The sequence below is a fragment of the Tubulanus polymorphus genome, chromosome 4, assembly GCF_964204645.1.
Source record: "Tubulanus polymorphus chromosome 4, tnTubPoly1.2, whole genome shotgun sequence".
NCBI lineage: Eukaryota > Metazoa > Nemertea > Palaeonemertea > Tubulaniformes > Tubulanidae > Tubulanus > Tubulanus polymorphus.
This window is the reverse complement of record NC_134028.1, coordinates 9,139,349-9,147,068: the sequence shown is the minus strand read 5'-3', so window position 1 is coordinate 9,147,068 and position 7,720 is coordinate 9,139,349.

Sequence of the window (7,720 nt, the reverse complement as noted above, 5' to 3'; positions counted from 1 at the left end):
TTTTCAATTTCTACATATTTCAATCGATGTTACTATCTTTCTCAGACATACAAAGCGGTATATATCTCCAGCGATGCATCCCCATCGGTGTTATGTTCGGGGTGTTCAGAACTTTAACATCGATTGCAGCTGGTATTACACAAATAGAAAGCAAAATAAGACGCAGTAAGTAACATGGTGGCTGCGGATCGTTCTTAGACCTGAAAGCCGGCGACGGCATTAATTATTCAAAAGCAATCTTTCAGCTTTTGTTTTAAGACGGCGGTCTCGTTAGCGAGAAAATGGTCGTTTTATTGTGACTGCGACGTCGAAGCATATACACGCAGATACCAAAACCATAGACGCATGCATATCCCGGTCCCTGTTTTACCACCAAAATCACGGACACGCTACCAGCATTTTTGAAACCATCGAAAACTTAATGGAATACCGATAGAACTTAGGTAGATTGATTCCCCTTAACCTACGTGCTGGCAAAAATCTGCAAAGGCAAAGGAAGCAACTGATGAAGGTCAGCCACAATAGCAAACAACGAAAACAAGTGTCTAATATGTAGGCAAGTACGACGTAGGCCTACGAGTTATCTCAAGAAATTAGGAATGAACATACCACGTAACTAAAAGACATTAATATCTGACTATATTTACCGTTAAACAGAGTGAGAGAGAAAGAGAAATGTATATAAGTCCTGTATATAAGAAAATATAACGCGAATCTTCTCCGTGTATGTCTGAACTAAACGCCTCCAAACCACCATCTAATATACCTCACTTGTTCGACTGCTACATTTAACATACCATAGTTTAGATTATGGATGTGTGGTATACAGATGAGTCTGTCATGCCCTTCATATACCCTGGGTACATCCTCTTACTTAAAACCACTATATCATACACCAAAGCTTTCTTTCAGGAGCGTTAAGTGATTTAAACCGTGCGATTGATCAGTTCAATAACGGTATCGAATTTCAAAATGATTGTTAGATTTTTAAAGCGATTTGAAGCATTGGCTAGATTCTTATTGAAGTTTTTTTGGTTTAGCTGTTTATACATTGTACAGGTGTTTGAATTTATATACGTTGTAAATCGGAAAAAAAACATCTTAAATGTATTTGAAAAAACAGTCTAATACACTGCTATCGACGATGTACTAATGTCAGGCATGTATGTAATCCCTGATGCAGGGATTCGAACGTCGAGTTGGGAGAGACCCTATGCTTGCTTCAGTTGCGTAGCTCTTGGCGCATAAATCAAGTGTAGACAAATAGAGGATCTTTCTTATGTCATCATAAGCCAGTCCGCATTTCATTTATTCACGAAGAACGTTTCAACAAGAAAAGGCGGTTAATTCTTTGGTAGTCAATTATGCCACCGGAGTCGAAGCAGTGTTTTAATAGGAGCCGCGATCATACGGAGACGATTTGGCCTGGGCCAAATTGGCCTGAGTCAAATTTGGCCCGTGTGTAATTAGAGAGCGCGTTCACACGTAAACCACTCACTCGACACCAAACACTGATTCAAACAAAGCGAAGCCATCTACGGAACCAGTTGCAATTCACTCGCAATTATTTGACCCTGGCATGGGACTGGTCCGACGTTTTTGGTCGGGCCTAACAGGCACGAGCCCCTTTGGCACCCGCGTGAACAGTTGTTCTGGGTCACATTTGGCGCGGGCAAAAACCGCTCGTCTGATCGCGGCTAGGCTCGGTCAACATCCATATCTGAACATCACAACATATCTATATTTTGTATACAATCATCCGAATGAATAGAATCGATATTTTGAGGAGATACGTATTTACATAGTCAATCTAAACAACATGTTGATCACCTTAAAGGTCATCGCCAAGAAAGTACCGTCCGGTGGCATCAAAGGATATATCTAAAATTTCCGTACCCATTATTCATATACCGCAAATCAGTCATTTGCTGAGAATTGCAGAATATTTTGTATGTTCGGTGAATGCATTTCATCGCACAAAATTGCTTCCTTCCACCTTCCTTCAACGTGCGTCTTGCATCAGAATCCATAAAACTGGCTCATATTTAATAATTTCTATCCCCCAGCTACAACTGGCAAGTGAGTAAGTCACTATGGTAACAACATTTGCATATGAACTTTATGTGGACGCGTTAATTCATCCGATTGGTCGAATGCTAACAGGGCATAGCGTTGAGCGGGGTGGTGCCGTGTTTGGCACTCGACCAAAGCCGTGCTTTCAATTTCTACAGCAAATATTGTCGGTCTGTTCAAAAGCTGAGGGAAGATTTATGCTTATAGGCAATGAACGTTATGATTTAGCGCTCAGTTAAATCTATTCCAAACACTAAATCGCAAGCGTAATACGAATGTAGGCCCTAATGACATAATCTCAAAATTGTCATTGCAATTGGTAACTGCGGAGTACTGACACTGGGATAAGGTAGTTAGTATGATAATACTGCACAATTCAGAGCTAACGTTGTCTTAACTAACGTTGTCTTCTAAAAAGTTAGATTCTTTAAACGTTGAAAATACAACAATTTTTGCGGATAATTCACCGGAGCTTGCGACCCAAATCCGTCGCTCTTGATAGGGATGATATCGAATCCATCTCTGTTTAGGGTTAAACGATGGATCCTGATCTGCATGATGACTTCCCTGCTCCTCTCTTGAACCAGTCAGGTTCCGTGTAGAGTACCGTCTTTTAGGTCTATCGAGTGTCCTTTGCAGTCGGTTTGGAGGTTCCGGGATATCTGTCTCATATGCTTAGTATATACGTGGATGTAAAACTATAGAGGTTGTCTAGTTTTTGATTCTAGCTTATACGAATGCGATTTGAAGAGAGTTCAGAGATCGCATCCCAAGCATATGCCGGGTTGTTTAAGTTTCCAACAATGTGCCTTTGACCCGGGATATTCGAAATCAAAGTAAAAGAGGGACTTCCTAGAGATCTAATAGATCCGTTTTGAAGTTAGGTGTACTTATCCATATCGTACAGTTACACTCACCAGGCACCAGAGGGCACTGGTCTTCCTCACGGAACATGTACGATACAACCTACACCATATAGTTGAACTTTATAAGTCGACGTTTTCTCCCAATCTATGTCCAGTAACATTGTGAAATAATACCAGATACGCAGTTTTCCCCGTTGTTTTAGTATGCTATACAAGATATATTGCGTAGTATAAAGATATTAAGTGTATCGATAATTAATTAAACGTTATTAAGCTGATAACTCATGCAGATTAAACATGGCCGCCACATTCCTCAACGGTTAACGTTATTAACAGGAGGAGGTATCAGATTATGATATAGTAGTAACAAGATAATGGTTCCCGCACAGTAGTTCTATCAGTGACTCAGTAGAGAATATCATGAAATGTAATCTGTACTGAACCGGCATATTTTCCTGATGTAAAACATGTACACATATCGAAGTGCCAGCCAGGACCGTTGTGGACTTAACGACTTATCCGTCGATCTTACATTCGTAGAAACGCGGTGGCTTTTTCGGGCCACAGAATTCATTCAGATTAATTAGAAAAACCTCGTTGGAAAAATTCAACTAGTTGATTGCACCACCTAGTGAAAACAACTTAAAACAGGTCCTTAAAACTTTATTTTATTCAAGTTTTAGGACCTAGAGTTTGATTTCAGCAGGTGTTGAAAACATGACACGTCCTGTGGATATTGAGAATAAAAGTTCTTTTTGAAAAAATTATCCTATTTTTAAAATCAAAAATCATATTTTCCAATAGAAGTCCTATATGAGAAATCATTTTTCGATTTCAAAGGAGGCGTTTATGCGCACAGTTCCTGAAGTGTTTGGATTTTTTAGAATATTGTTTTTGAAAAAAACGAACTTCAAAGTTCAGTAAACCCTGGATTTTATGCATGCGACAAAAACTGACCAACGATTTGTATATCGCTCTCATATCACATCGTTGCAAATTTTAGAAATGATTTTTGCATAAATGAAAACGAAAGATTCATACGGTTTAAATGTTGCTAAAACTGTCAAAATCCATCCAGGGACAGATGAAATATGATAAAACACGGATCACAAATAGCCATTAAAAAGGAGAAAAAAATGACCCAACAATACAGAACAAAAGAACCCTAACAAAATGGCGGCTAGCAACTGTAAAATGGTTTATTGTCAAGAACACAGGTCGACCCTTGTTCCGAGAGGCGTTGTCTACCTTCTATCAATTTCCGGTTAAGAAACCACTGCGGACTGTGGAGTCGATCGAGTGAAGATAATTAACGTCATTAACAGAATAACTGCCAGTCATCTCTTAATCATAAACGTCTTTTAATCAACTCCGTCAATTGATTTCAAGAATACAATTATTCTTTCTTAATGTCGGATCGTTTCTTCTTAAGATCCTTTTGCAAAACCAATCATTCTTGAATAGTGATGATGATATATGAAACAAAGATTTGCAAACCCCTATTGCTTTTCTCTTTAATTCATACATAAAATTTCAGTGTGCAGCAATAAAATCAGATTGAATTGAATTGGCAGGTATAGCTTTTAATCGAAAAATTTCTCAATGACTAGCTAAGATTTTCCTTTTAGATACGTCTATTTTGTCGTATGATATTTAAGAGATTAAAACGCTTAAAAGCGATGCTTATAACCCCTGACACAAGTGATCATTTTTTGGTAGAAGCATGTAAGTTGTATAGCAGACGATTAGCGTGCATACTGTGGCATGTCTAATTGTATCTTACGGCGATGTCTGCAATTAAATATCTAAATTTTGCGCCGATAAAACACTGCGGAACTGTCACTTGTTGTTGCAACTGCTCACACGACGGACAGAGTTTAATGTCGACTATTCACGGTGGCAATTAATTCAATTATTAATTCGTAGTCCTGGCAAGTCGGCGGCTCTGTGAACTCGACGGCAAGCGACAGCGGATTCTAGCTCCGTCGGGTCACGCCGGTGTTAATAGAACATTATCAAACATTTTAGTTGTCTCTGCGGAACTTCCGCGTCTTAATCATAATGTATTGCGCTTGTCACGCTACAGATTATTTAGGGAAACAGGAAAGTACTGAGCTGTGGCGCACTTATACTATATGGTGTATTAAAGACCACACTGAAACGTAGTCGAAAATAGGAATTATGTAGGATGAAAAATATAGGAAATAAGAAAACGTATGCAAAATTTGAAATAAAAGATAGAAACCATAAAAAATCACATGTAGGTATACAGCGCAACCTCGAATCATGTGGGTAAAATTCAAATTGTCGTATCAAACCGTTTCGTATTATCCAAATCTCAAATTGATACAAGTATCTCAGCTGGGACACGCTGGAAATCGTCGTAATAAACGGATTTTGTCTCAAAAACAGAATCGTATTAACGAGGTTCGACTGTAGTTAGATGGTTTAGGAAATCCAACGTAACCTATAATATCTGCATTTCATTTCCTTTAAAATGCTGTATAACTTAAGTTCATCGCGCAAGGGGCTGCTGAACTATATGATATTCAACCTTAACTTATGTTTTAAAAATGAGTGCAAATTATCGCAACAATGGAGACCTCGAGGGACCGCCACAAAATGGCGCCTAGAAACCGGAAACTTCTATATTGAACAAAAAACCCCAAATTTGGCGTAGAGTTTCTTTTCGACCGTGGATGAAATTTCATGTATCTGGCTTTAAAAATCGAAAATGAACGAATAAGGTGCCGCCAATTCAGAGATCTCCAGGGTCACTGGAATAGATGGTCAAGACATGTTGCTTTTCAGTAGGTACTTTTGTCCAGCCGGTAATAACTTTAAACCTGAAAATTGTTGCTAAGCCACCTGACTATCTATAGAAAAAAGCATGATAACAAAAGATATCATGAAAAAAACGAGGTGAAAGTATTGCTGGACAACGCATTGGCATCATCAAGCTTTTTACGTCGAAGTATGAAGATATACTCTCGAGGATATCGGCTGTTAGGTCTACTTCGTTGTACGTTGCGTGGAGTTCATTTTCAAAAAAGATGCTGAATTAGAACTTCATAAAGATATGTAACTAGAATATAATCATTGAAATTTTGCTCTTTTTTCTGTACTTCAAACTTAGTTCTTTGCTCTATCTATTTGCTAAGGCAAGGATTCGTATGATACGCGGCAAAACTTTCTTCATATACGATGATTTTGCATAATGAATCATTTTCCTTTAAGTTGCTTTCATCCGAAAATAGCTTTCGGATGATATTCCCGGTAACATATTTCGATGCTTTGTACTCGGTTCACGCTTACATGCGCCGCGCTTTACGCGCTATACGAATAAAGATGTTTAGCTAATATTTCAGTTACTGTCGAATTCCAAGGTTTTCTGGAATATATTTACGGTTTAACGCGAAGGAAATGTTACCGAGGGAGAGCGGTAATGGCGTACGTTGGTGGTATACGCTATTTCGATTATCTTGTGAGGTTGTTAGAAGTATCAGTTATCCGTATCGGTGCTATCGCCTGAATCCGCTTAACTAGTAAAACACCGCGCAAACCACTACATTTAAACTGCCTGAATTTTATTCTTAGGTGCGCATAACCTTAAATTTTTCAAGTTGTAGTTTTTTCCAACTGCAGAAAATAAGCACCTCGCGTACGTGCATATAATTTTTAACGGTTAACTTCGATCTAACAAAATTCAACGTTTTTTATGAGTTCTTGATTTCTTCGTGATGACGCATAGGTATGGTATGAATGTAACGATTAAATGTATTTCAATAGTACAGTAAACATTAACCCGCAACTTGGAAACTTCTTGACACCTGCGACAATTGATGAAATCTGGTTATGGAACCAGGTTCAGAACCAGATCAATCCTGCAACTTTGTTACGAAGCCCATGATCGTGGTATACCCCGAGCGGAACCGGGCGCCTTCTCAAATTGAGCCCATATCTGAATGGACTGTGTACTAAGATCAGTACTAGGTCGAGACAGATTAAACTCGCACGCTAGACAATGAGGTTAAAGTAAAACCAAACCCACAGCCGCCCAAAGGCAACCCATACATAGACCTTGGTCTATGAATAAACGCCACAAAATCATCGTTTTTACTCTAAGGATTTGTTCATCAGACACCAGCCTATTTTACTAAACTATATATTCGAAATTTTGAGTTACGAGACAATCATCTGAAATCCGCCTTGTTGAACCACTACATCGAACTGACTTCTATGGTCCATGACCTAAATCTGTCTCAGCGCCTCGTTTGTGGAATAATTATCCAATACACTTCCGTAACCGACCATCAGTGGAGTCTTTTAAAAACATTTTTATTCAAAGAGTTTTATGATTAGTCCCTACAATACATATATTGTAGAGCTTTTGAGATTTCTTTTATGTAAAGCGCTTTTTGTTATTACTATCATTGATATCATGAGATATTGAGATATTGAAAACATGGGCCCAGAGGTGAAATAAATCTACAACCTATCAATTGGTTACACAGACAAATTAAAGCCAACAGAAAGAACGAATACTGCAGAGAACGGCAGAGAAAAAATAATTGGCGTCACAATTGCGCGGTGAAATCACCGAACTGATGCCTAACTCGAGTAAAGCAATATTGACAAGGTGGCGAACCAATTCCACCGGTAGCAACTATACCAGCGATTAGATTTTTGTCATTACTGTATCAATCGTTTGCCATAAGATAGACGATAGGCGATACGAACGAACGAAAGAACGAACGAATGATCCTACGAAAGGTAAACGC